Below are 14,013 nucleotides of genomic sequence, written 5' to 3' on the forward strand. Positions count from 1 at the left end.
GGGGACTTACCCTGTAGAAACTTTCACAACTTCTTCTTTCTTTCTTTCTTTTTTTTTTGCCAAATGGATTCCCAGAGGTATACTGCGTATTCCAAGAAACTCAGTATGGTTAAATACCTTGGAAAGAAATGTTTGACATGAATTTCATCACTTGGGGGAATCCCCCACGATGGCTCAGCACCTGTTTCCTATTTCCGAATGACGTGAAGACTGTGTGATTGCCAACACTTTGGTTTTGAAATAAGATACAATCTTACTGGTGATGTTTTTATCTGCCATAAAGGGAGGAAAAGAGGGAAAGTGGAGGATCTAATAATCATTTCTCCCCTCTATATTACTCCCTCTCCCCAGGGCTGATCGATGGATAAATCATTAATCCTACACAGTCTGCCATAAATCTGTCACCTGTTTCGTATTTTTCACATGGAATGGGCTCCCTCACTCATGTGATTCTTTTTCTTTTTTTTTTTTTTTTTAATATATATAATTGCACTCAGGATTTTCCCCAGAGAATGAGCACTTTCCAAGATTTTTTCTCAAATTTTTTTTCATCCAGTGAATTGTGAACTGTGCAATGCAAACATAATTAAATGCCCCTCCCCCTTATAACCAAACGATACTAAACAAAACATAATCAAATGCTGTAATAAACCTTATAGGCTGTTTTTTTTTTTTTATCCTCATTGTTATTTACAATCTATGGCATATACTGAGGAAGAAAAGCTAAGAAATTAACACAGTTTCACCAAACTGGCTTTGTAATAACAGAGACACAGTTACAACTGATTGGATGTCAGTACTTTTAACCTAAAAATGATAACTTTGATTTTAAGAATTGTGATATCGCTGGACTAAAAATCAAATACTATTGTCAAGTACCGTACAACTATCAGACAGCAAGGCTTGAACTGAAAGTCCCAAGGTATGTGACTCGCCTATTCCTATAGCAATTTAAAGGGTGTGTACAGTTTTGGTCGAGGTGAGGATTTAGCCTTTAACGTTTTGCGAGATATTCAGAAACCACTCTATGAGATGTCAAAGAGCATGCAGTTCTAAGGGGTATCAAAAGTTTATTCGATGAAAATTGGTGTTGAAATGGCTGCGATATCCAAAAACAAGATGAAACAAAGAGATCCTAATAAAGTTGTGGCATGTCGCCTTTTATTATTAGCACTTTTTTGGATATCTCAGCCATTTGAAAACCAATTTTCATCAAATAAACATTGAATCCTTCTTAAAATTACATGATCTTTCATATTTCATAAGAGGCTTTTCATTATCTCACTTAAGAATGTTCTAAACATGAATCCCCACCTCAACCAGTACTGTACAGTCCCTTTAACCTGTCTCACATTCAAATTGTGAAAAATAGGGCCATTAATTGCATATGTCACTGCATCAACAATTTTGCTCACAACATAACATCATACCTGTTCTTATTACTGCAACTTATACTCTTCTCGTTCAAATATGGTGGGGGCAAAAAAATCTGGTAAATAAATGATGAATTTCAGCACCAATGCATCTCATGTATAACTTTCAGGGGGGGGGGGGGAGGGCACCTGAGATTTTGTGAGTTGGGCGCCGCTTGCATAATACAGCAGCTCATTGCATGGGCAATGCTTCCCATAGCTTCCTGCTGAAAGTCAGGTGAAGGACAAGTGTCTGTAAGGGCATTCACAGCCGAGGAAGAACAAACACCACCAGGCAGGCACACAGACAGGCGGTGGAGAAAATCCACTCACATCCACTCACAGTAGGCGTGTCTTCATCAGCCCGAAGTTCAAACTAGCGGGACATTTTGCGGTCTTAGAAAATAGCCCGATAGAGCGAATGTGCGTCTTCATCAGCTCGAACAGCCTATACTTCGGGAAATTAGTCCGAAAAATTGACGCATGCGCACTTTGCATCATTACTCTGCCTAGCTCGCTGTTCAAAAGTGGATTTCCTGCTCAAAATCTCCTACAACACCGTATGTACGATACTACAACCAGGGGGGTGAGCAGTACAGCAAATTCTCTCCAAAGGGATATTAATAACGCTACTCTTCTGTCCAGTGACACATCTTATATGAAATGAACGAATTGCAATGTTTAAACAAATCCAAAATACACACAATCTGCAAGAATCTTTAGCTATATAGGGTAGAGTGGACCAGAAGAAGAAGTTTACAAAAAACAGCTAGCATGCACGGAATCACCTCCCTGGTTTTAAAGATGTCAACAACAGTATAGGCCTAGTACACACATGTGATCCTTGAATACGCCGTGAGTGTATGCACTATACACAATCACTATAGCTTGTACATGCGCTTTCAATAGCCAGCTGGCTGACCAGAAGCGTGGAGGGATCGAGAAAATTTCGGGCTGATGGAGACGCACCCGAAATAGCGCGCAATTTCACGAATTAGCGCTCTAGTTCACGAACTAGACCAAGATTTCGGGGGAAATTTTCCCGATCAAATAGCGCGCTATTTGCGTCTTCACTACACAGATAGCGCGCTATCTTGACATCGGACTAGTTTGGTAACCGCAAGATAGCGCGCTATTTTGAAACTTCGGGCTGATGAAGACACGCCTAGAGATTCAGTAGGCCTACAGTCTGACCTCAATAATGTGGCCCTCTCTATTATCTGGACGCCTCCAAGCAGTGAAGTCCAGAAAAAAAAAAAGTGATCTCAGACACAATTAAAACTCCTACAAAAGTCTCAGAATTTACCTAGTAGCTGCGATGTTCCCCACAGAAACATGTGATGAATTTTACAGGAAGATGTTTCAATTCTACGACTGTGATTTTCATCAATCAAAATTCTATTGCGGTGTAAACTACTTGCACCTGCAGGCACACTTGTGGAGCCTAATAATTGTCTCCAATTGCATATGCTATCCATCCCACAAGCCTATAAGAATAAAATCTCAACATTATTTTGTGAAACTAATGTGAGCAGGCTAGGGGTCTTCAGGCAAGTTATGGGATTACGAATGCTGCCAGACAACTATCCGTAATGACACGTCTTCTAAAGAGATTCTATTCTATTCTATTCTATTCTATTCTGTTCTGTTCTGTTCTGTTCTGTTCTGTTCTGTTCTGTTCTGTTCTGTTCTGTTCTGTTCTGTTCTGTTCTGTTTTGTTTCATTCTATCACTGATATTTTCCTCTTTTCAATAGCTCTGAGAGTATGGTATGTACCAAGTGCTTGGGTGTGTTTATTGTGATATCATGTAATGACGGAGTTTCAATGTCCTTACCAACAAACTGGAGTGCACCATATGTAAACTTGTCATATTGAAAGTTTATCATTCTTTTAACATATATTGCCAATGCTGAGAAAATAAGTAAAGATCAAAAAAAAATATGTTCTGTTTTATTTTTGGTCATATTGCATTGAAAATATTAGAAAAAAAAAACGATAGTAAAGAGGATAAATTTCTTTGTCACCAATCTACATGTAATTGTCTTGATAAAGAATAGCAAGGGAATTCTAAGGAATTAATGACTCAGAACCAAATGTACATGTAGTCAAGTTTGTTGATGATTTTTTAAATATCATTTTTTACAACCACCATGGGGTCACTGCATGACTACACTTGCTTGTTTGCTTGCTCATGAAAATACATGTACAACCAACACATCTTTGTCATAGCATTTGGATGGTTTTTATGTGATATCGTCACAAATTTCAGAGAAAAATGATCATCTACATGGCGGCAGCGAAGTTGCCAGCAATGGGTATGGAATTAAATATGTATTAAAATCATATTGTACTGTCTATATAGACAAATGGGAGGATAGGCCTAACCCAAACAAACATTTACAGTTTGTGGATTCAGTGAATACATGAATACAGTGAATCGATACAACAGTCCATGACGTTATAATAGTAGAATGATATCAAGGCATATTCCACACAATTTCATATATCCGGCTTTATAAAAGAGCACTTGACTTCCTCGTTCAGGAGGCAGATGGAATGATATCAACACACATTAGTAACTCAGGTGGAGTGTACTTTTCATCAAAAAAAAAATAAATAAATAAGGAAAAAAGACAGAAACTGTGAATTACCCTTGCATAAATTTTGCTTTCACGTCACTCAAGTTTTGAGGTACACAATTTTGGGAAAAATGAAAGGTTTTGAATATTCAAATTCTACTATATAATCTCACATATAGTAAGAGAAATTATCACAAGATACACCTGTGCATGAATACATTCAGTGCAGACCTGGGTTTAGAGGGGGAAAAAATTAGGACAAAAATCTTGCCAACAAATTACTATATAGGCCTATAGCTCTAAAATCCATAGAAAGCATAATCTTTGCAGCAAAACAATTACGCAACTGTAAGATGCAAATATTGACTGCATCAAACATGCATCAGAACACTTCACATCCAATGGAAGCAATGGCATAGCATGCATTTACATGTGACCCTTTTAATCAAAAAGAGCAAATTAGCATTATTATGGATTGGGCCACAATCTTTCTTGAGAGAGAATTGGTTCCTGCTATTCACAATTGTATTTGCACATCGAGCGTACAAACATGTATATCTGGCTGATGTAATGAAGTCCCCAAATATCACTTGACCAGCCATTGACCCCCAAGTAGGCCTAAACTGATCATGGAATGATTTTACTTTTTGTTTAAAATTAAGTGTGTATGGAAAAGGTATGGCATGAAAAATGGGCGCTACGTTTAATCTATGCATGAAAAATCTCCTCTCTTTAACCCGTTGAGGACGAGTCCCGAGTATACTTTGGGCAGATGTCTACGGGAAATGCGCATAGTAGCAAAATCAAACCATCCTCGACGGGTTAAACATGTTTTTGATATGAATTTACAGTCTTCAGAGTGGACGCAATCTGCAGGTAATTTATGCAGGTGTGGACAAACCACTGTAATGTCATAAAGAGAGAAATCAAGAGATAATATGGCACCCAGTAAGGAGGCTGCTAGCTTAGAGACTGCACAATAGCAGCTCTGAGTAGCAAAGACAATCACGTACACTTGTCATGGTCCTTTGGCAGAGACAGGATTGCAACATAAATTAAATGTGCTCTACCTTGAGAAGCCATTTGTGTATACAAAGTATCAAAAGATTCAAAATATATGAATTTCACTGATACAAAAGAGTATAGACAACCTCAAACATTCCAGAGAAATGTACACTTTTCATTGCTCTAAAAGACACCAAATCTGAGTGTAGTACAATGTAGGCCTATGTATTGAGGATTTTTCCCCTTGTTTTTCACATGCATTGGTACATTTTTATCATGTAGAATATTTCTAACACACAATAATCACTTAATATTTAGTTATTATTTTCCTCTATAGACAACTTTTCTGTCATAAAATTACTTACGCTAAAAATAAGATAATAAATCATGTAACATCTGTAATGTAAGAAACTTTCAAAAGCAGTGGTCCTGAATATCGAAGTTGGTAAGCGCTACATATGTATTATTATAAACACATTATCTGCAGCTTGAATACGGCCAAAAAAGAAAGTTACCTTGCAGGGCAAAAGTACAGACTTTTGTAATATATTAATTATAAAAAATTTGCATGAGTATCAAAATGTTTCAATCCATGCAATAAATCATTTGCTTAAAAATTTCAAAAGATGCTTTTTACAATGTGGTGACTCAATTGCTAAAAGTGTCAAACTTTGGTAAAAAGACTGACAAATCAGGTCACTTGCAGACTGTACATTTACCCAATTGGAAGCATTAAAAAAAAAATCAGATTTACAGAGCCTTCACTTTTACATACTGTACGAGCTGAAATTTTCGCGTACAGATATCTTTGCGAATTGCTACTTGGAGGACATTTTCGCGTCTTGTTAATTTCGCGGTTGCGAGGGTCTAACTGAACTTAGTTATTCACACATTGTTATTTTCGCGTGTTGTTATTTTCGCAGTTCAAAGGCGATTCGCGAAATTCGCGAAAATAAAACCACCGCGAAAATTTCAGCTCGTACAGTAATATGAAAGATATTGGCAGCATGTACATGTGAAACTGAAAACATAGTCAACATGTGCTTGCAAGTCTTTGAGTGTTGATGTCTGTAACTTTCATTTTTCTGTTTGTGTGGGTTCCTCAGTCACACGGTATTTCTTGCATACTTGATAGTACTTATTCCTTCAAGATCTCTTCCAAGAAACATTTTCTTCTAATAGTTCCAGTCTTCCACTCAAACTAAATGCGAGTATCAGTAAAAGGTTTCAACATGTCCTGTCTATCTCTGTATGAAATGAAAGAATCAAAGAATACCTCTGCTGTAGTATTCTTCCTGTCATAACCAGAAGAGCATTCAAAGGCTGATGTCAAATTCATGTGACTGTTAGACCTTACATTTATGCGACAACAGGATGCTACTTTGATATTTATATTGATATTCCTGAAATTCTTCTGTCAAGTTGTTTTATTGCAACAGATTAAGAAATTGCCCAGCATCGATAAATTTTACGTTGATGTATGGCAATTTTTTTTACTCAGTTGCAGGATGCCTAGTTACATCATAACTGTCACACCTACTATTTTTTAAAGTCTTTTATTTTCTCACAGAGCAATAAAGATATTTCATAACACTTTCAAAAGCTGGGCACTATAAACACAAAGTTTCAAAGTGCATAATCAAAATGAAACTATCATTCACAAATTGTTTGTTCAGTGGTCTTCAAAATTCATTAGTGAAGGATAAAGTTTGCACCAAATCAGATGAATGATCAGGCAAATATTCCTGCGGCTGTTGATTCATTACAAATTGGGATTTAAAATGGAAAAAAAAAAAGAATAAATTCACCAACTACATAGAATGTTTTAAAGATATTGAACTAGATTGAGTTCTGCTTTGCAGAAATGTACTGTGCCTCACGGAATAATGTTCCTCATTTTGCTAGCTGGCTTTCTTTTGGCGAAAATGAGCAAAAGCTCAATTCCATTTGCCAGAGTGTGCCAGTGACATACCACAAACATGTAATACAAGTCAAAAACTGGCCTTCGTTATCATCACAGCAGAAAGGTTATCTGTGGGACAAAATGATCATTCCTAAACTGGATACATGTGGATTGTTATGATGCTATTATAAACAATGGGACTCACTCTCACTCTCTCCTCTCTCAACAACTCTCTTTATATGTTTACTATGAGTATTTTCTGGCTTCATATGTTTACTAAAAAGACTACAAGTTTTTTTGTACCATATGAAACTTTGAACCAATGTCAGGGCTATAACTCGCTGTAGCTTTTACATGGAAATCCATGCTTCACATAAAACTCAATAGATTTACCGACTTCTGGCCACAGGTCACTTTAGAAGATACAAACCACCTTCAAACAGAAGAAACCACATTAACAGCAGAGGTTTGTGGTATTTAATTTCAGTCTCTGCAGTTTCAGTCAAAATTGTGTCCTAATTTATATCTTAGATGAATTTGGAAAATGGGCAGCATAAAATTAGTGATCAATAGCATCTGGTAGCTTTGATTCACTGCAGGATGTGTTTGACAGTAAAAATGGAATACATCAGAGCAAAATCCATTTGCAGTGCAGACTCTTTTTAGGGTTGGAAGAAAATTACCTGTTCACAATACTTATTAGATTGCATGTCACATTAGAATTACTGTGATACTACATACCAAAGCAATTTGTTCAATAACACAGTAATTTGTTAGCAGCTGATGGGCGCAAGATTTTATGGTGAATTAGCACAGATCAAGGAAGTGGGGATGGATGTCTGCCCTCATGTACATGTACATGTAGTAAGAAGCTTTGGGTTCAAGGGCAGCATTTTCAAGCTGAAAGTAATTTGAAAAAAAAATGCTACAATATGAAAAGCTGTGAATAATGACAAAAAAAACTAAGAAAGTATGGTCTTAAAAAAACACACACTCCACACACAATCTGGATTTTGCCTAGCAAAAATTACAATCTAGAGTTGACTAGACCCTACTGTTACATGCACATGACTTACAGATCTATGCTGCTAATAATATACAAACTGCTTATTGTCTTCTTGAAAAGCTATACTATACTCAGAATCACCAGAATACCATATTTATCAATGAACATCAAGATAAAAAAGGCAAATAATCATTAAAATTCAAACTCTTTGAAATATAGAAAATCTACTCATCACTCATACCAGACAAAATACTGAATATTATAGCTCTATAAGTATGTACATGAGACAACACTGTATTTCTCTGTAAATTTAACATGTAGTAATAGTGCACAGAAGGAGAGCAACAGCAGAAAGAAGTAGACAATTACCTTGTTCTCACTTCCAGATCCAGATCCACAATCTTATCTAAGAAAATCATGGTTAATCATCCACTTTTTGGCACTGAATAGACAGATATTCTGCAGACAAGACCCCTTGCACCCTGGACATCACCCAGAGACAAGGAAAGGTTTGATTAGGACCTAGCGTCTCGAATTCTCTGCTCCTCACACACCGGTGCTTCAAAACGCCGGCAGTGTCCTGTCAGTGCTGTCTGCAAGGGAAATTTCCAGGGTACAATATCCCCTTCTCTATCTTTAAGAATTGATTTCTGCTAAAGATGCAAGATAATTGTTGAATACCAGACTGTGTGCCACTTTCATTTCACCCCTTTCCTGTGAGTCTGCGCAAAAAAACACCTCTCATTCTACAGTTTTTATTCTTTTTTTCTTTTTCTTCTTTATGTCTTTCATCCTCTAGACAGTCCACCCAGCTCTCCCCTGAAATTATTTAAATGAGTCAGTGTGGAAAGGTCCATTTTATTGTGGGTAGATTCACAGGCATGAGGGATCGTTGCTGGTGGAATTTAATATCACAGCAACTAATCATCTCATCTTCATGGTGAAAAATTGTGGGAGACCCTTCAGGCTTTGCAATATCTGCACAAAAAGCATATTTCTAGCCATCTTACTTTCCCTCCTTTGGAGAGGAAACAGGATTTTCTTTTCCATCTAAAAGATGATAGACCACTCCCATCCACACTCCTCACTTAGTCTTGCCATGCCAGTGGACACGTGCATACATTTGTTGATCACTCCCTAGCTACATGGCCTCCCCCATCATCAGCCACTAGCTGTGACGAGTGTAGGCATAAGCAGCCCAACCGCATGTGACCTCGGCTCATACATCAGCCCATACTGGAGCTACAGCTAATGAATAAACATGAGAGAGTGAGGTGAGCCACGCTTGGGTGCACCAAGCCAATCAGCACACACAATCAATAGCAGGTATACTCATGCACAGTCTGCTCAAGCACAGACCCTAGTTTTTCATTTCCCCCTTTCAATAGTGATGACCATGATTTCACCCCAATTTCACCCCCCCATGCAAACAAAAATAATGTGTACATTCCAGAGAAGTGGGACTCTTCCCACCTCCCTGTACATACCATCATTTGATTACAATAGATTAGATGCAAGTAACATTACTGCCATTATTTTTTTTTTCTCACAGTGCTTTCAAGCAGCCAGTAAGAGGCTGCTTTGCTGACCAATAAAAACAATAAACTGTTTCTAGCCATAAATTTTGTGGGTAAACTATTTTGCAAATGGGAAAAGTATAGTAAGTCAGTTTACATGAGTGGTTACATTCAGGATCAGGCATCAAAATGATGGAATGAGAGATATATGTTATCCCTTTTCAGGAAAGATGTTCATGATTTCCCACCTTTAGTGCTGATACTGGAAAACCAGAAATATTTGCAGCATGAAACCTTTATGATTGGAGCCGATGGCCTTTTTTTTGTAGTATGCAATGTAGCAATGAACTGCCACTGGCATTTAATGCCTTGCATAGACAAGAATGTTCTTGTGCATTCATTTTACTTTCGCAAATCTTAGCTCCTCATGATATTCAGAACTAAAGCTTCATGCATGCGAAAATTTCTTCTTTAAGATTGTACCTGGTACAGTACATGTACGATTTATGTTACAAGATGCAACACAAGAAATTTGCAAAAATAAAAACACATCAAAATATGCTGGCTACATTTTGCATTTTGCCATTATATCACACACCAGAAACAAATTCTTATATGGCACACTCTACTGAAGAGTGGAGAGCCAAACAAGCTCTTGAAAAAAAGTCTTTATGGGTCTAGGATTACAGACTAGCAAAATCCTTTACAGGATGGTTCACGCACAGGATGTTGAATTAACCCAGCTGATTGAGTGCAAGCACCCCCCCCCCCCTTACCCTTCTCGGTGATGTATTTAACACCATTGATCATCTGTACCTCTGTGGTAACATTGATGTCTGCACATTTGAAACGAAATTACAGCTTCTGTGAAAGTCAAAATCTTGGTGAGGTAGAAATGCTGTGCATTTTTGCTCAATCTGAAGCTAGCATGAAAATAAAGTGCACAAATAGTATTTTTTCCTTGTTATACCCAGTATGTAATATAATATTACATCTTTGATTTTAAGGTGGATACACAAGTACTGTATCTTATAGGCTATTACTGTATAAGCTGTTATTTTATGAATTTCGCGAATCACAGTTGGATCGCGAATTGTAACAACACACGAAAATGTCTCCATGCACCCTTGTTAATAGCGCATTAACGAAAACGTCGCCGTCAATTCGCGAAAACAACATCTCGCCAAAATATCTATGGCCTTGTCATTCGCAAAAAATATCTGTACGCGAAAATAACAGCGTATACAGTATTTTTGCACACAAAAAAAAAAATCGGCAAAAAGTAAACCCTCAGGGAAAATAACTGCTTATACAGCATTGTAGAGGTATAACTGCTGTTATTTGTAGTTTTCCACAACTCTACTAATCTGCAAAAGTGAAACTGTTCGTAATTCGGACCAGTTATCTTTTGCCATAAGTAGTACATTGTATGAGCTGCCAAACCCTCAGCTAGAGTGGCAGGGGTGACCCGTTTATTAAAAGTGTTTGCTCAATTGTCATGACCATACATAAAATTAAAAACATGCAGATTTCATCTTACCTGGCCGAGCATGAAAAATTACCTACATGTAACTTTCCACTTTTACAGTAGAATTTTATATGAATTGACAGCTACTGGGAAATACCTTGTACTAGAACTACAATCTTCCCAGGATCTGTGCATTTATCAAATGTGAATGCTGAATACATACTGCAATTTAGACTCCTCAATCTCAAAATCATTTGGTTCTAAGACCCCGTTTACAGTGCGAGGCTCGGCCGTGGCCGAGCCGCGGCCGAGCCCAGCCCCGCACTGTAAACAGGGTCTTAGAGACATTCAATTGCTCATATGCTCTCTTCCTCAGTCATATCATATAGTAGGACCTATAAAAAGAATGTTATCATTTGATGCTGCTACCAACACTCCTGTGTGATACAACAAAAACACATTGTCGTGTTGACAGTAATGAAAGCAAGCTCCTGGATTTTATTACAACCATGTTTACATTATTATAAAAAAAAAAATCAGTAAACAATTCATTCCATTTTTTATTGTTTGATGAGAACTTTGACCTAATCTTGCACCCTAACCAAACAATAGAATAAAAAAAAAAATCATCAAGTAAGCAAATGTCATGGGGTACCTGTGCAGGTTGGGCTATCCCTTGTTTACAAGCTGCAGCTCAATGTGAAAGTGTTTGGACCATTGAACTAAATTACAAGTGATGCTTTTCATTTATTCATCTTCCATTTTTTATTTCATTATTTTTATTTTTTTTTTTTGGGGGGGGGGGAGGCATATGGATATCATATTGATTTAAAAAAAAAAAACTATTTTGGCAGCTACTTGTACTTGTAGAACACAAAACCTTTGCATTAAGAATTCTTGGTAATTATGGTTGTTCCCTCAGTGTGCCTAAACTGACAGGTAAATTCCATTCACTTCAAAAGATTTTGTGAATTGAAATAAAGGTGAGAATAACAACTGCTTTTAATCTCAAGCAAAGTATTTCTTTTTCCATCCGACACCTGAACAGGAATCCATTTTCCTCCACAATACTAGGGGGGCTACAATCCAGTTGGTCATCAACCAGATTATATTCATGAGAGGGGTTGAACAAAGATGAAAATTTCTTTCACACTTTTTGATAGTTTTTTTTTTTTTTTTTTTTTTTTTTTTTTGCTTGCAAAAGCCAAGTATTTCCTTAACCCATTGAGGACGGTTTACAAATTTTGCTACAACATGCATTTCCCATAGACCCCTGCCCGAGTATACTCGGGACTCATCCTCAACGGGTTAAATAAGCAAGTGGTAGAGCACAAATTCAATAATCAAAAACATTACAAGTTTATAGCTGTGTGGACATACAATACATTATATATACTAGAAATGGTATCTTGTACTATTTGGACTGATCAGCAAGATGCCTTTAAAGGTATTGTTTACCATTGGAAGCAGTGATTTAAGCCTAAAATGTATAAGAAAATATTAGTGAAGATGTCTTTGAAGGTATTGTTTACCATATGGAGCAGTGATTTGTTCGAGTTATGAATTTGTGTACAGTTCAGTTGTACATGTATCACAAAACATCCTACCATGTAAAAACTTTACAATAAAGGCTAAAATGTATAAAAAGATATCACTAGTTTTCTTAATTAACCATGATAACTGTAGACAGTTTATTCATAAACAATTTTATTATGTACAAATCTTGTTCACTTCTTGCATTCATATTCAACAATACTTAACACTGATTATACTTATCAAAATGTTTACACTGCTCATGTCTATCCCTAACTCACATTTTTAAACTACCTTGAAGCACTATAGCTGGGTTTTTGTTTCGTCTGCAAATGGTAAATAACGCCTTAAATGGTATTCAAGAGACAAGGAAACTAAAAAAAAAGAACAATAACATGTCCTTTGCTTTTTATCCTTCTCATTTCCATTAGAGCACATTGCTATGTATCCAGATAACAAGAACACGTGACACACAAACACCCTGTTTATACTAAGCAAAATGGGGTTCTGAAACCTCCTATAGCAGCCTCAAACAACCTTTCAGTTCAGTACACACAAACAGAATTCCGAAAAGCTTTTGGCATGAATATTGAGTTCCCATGTTTGTGGGTAATTGAGACACCTTTGAAAGGTTGTACCCTTGAAGCACTGAGCTCCATCATACAAGGCAGAAGTGTTACTGGTATGTGAGGTGGGGATTACATCATATTAGAGAATTATTGGTATCATATTCCACTTTGCTATAGTGCTTCATTCCTTGAATCAGATTGTTCATGACTTTTTTTTTTTTCAATAAAGAGTCCCAATGGTTATGTCAACAGTAGGCCCTAAAGCAATGTTGTGCCCAAATTTGTTAGCCTGTATCTTCCTTTCATTTCATTTTGTTCCATGGGTATACTGCTCATACTTCATTTCATATATGAGGTATGTACAACACACATTTACCTCAAATTTTGAACAGACTAGTAGAATAATTCTGTCAATAGTCACTGCATTCAGACGATCCCCTGCAATCCCATCATGTGAACACTCAGCGCCAGTGTTGTTAATGATTATCAATGTTACAAGTCAAGCTTGTTATATAGCGCCACCTCTCGGTGACTGTAGCGTTACTGTCTGCTACACACTGCTGGGTATCTGGTCTGAAGCTGGGTTCCATTAAATGCCTTCAAGGTGACTGTTTACTCGGAAACTCGATTTGTGTCTGCTTCTCATTTACGTGGTGGCAGCTCTGGAAACGTTACCTACTCCTGAGGATTTGTTTTCACCTGCACAAGCAGACGTTAAGCTTGCTGAGCTCCAAATCGGCCAACGATCCAGAGTTGGTGTAAGTTCCTTGTTTTTCTCTTACATTACGGTCCCACCTATAGGCTTTAGTGATGGCCTCAGCTCCAAGAGCACCCAAGCAATGGTGTCTCACCAAACGTGAAACAGTCAATTCATTCGAAAATTGGCGACAAAACTTAGTGTACACTCTCACCCTAGACTCAAATTTTGCGCCGTTCCTAGATGATGATTGCTCATGGGCTCAAAAATCTAAATCTTGCCCACTCCGTGGCTTTGTTGATGACCCAGAAAGCGTCCCGACT

This window comes from Diadema setosum, chromosome 7, assembly GCF_964275005.1.
Source record: "Diadema setosum chromosome 7, eeDiaSeto1, whole genome shotgun sequence".
In the NCBI taxonomy this organism is placed as follows: Eukaryota; Metazoa; Echinodermata; class Echinoidea; order Diadematoida; family Diadematidae; genus Diadema; species Diadema setosum.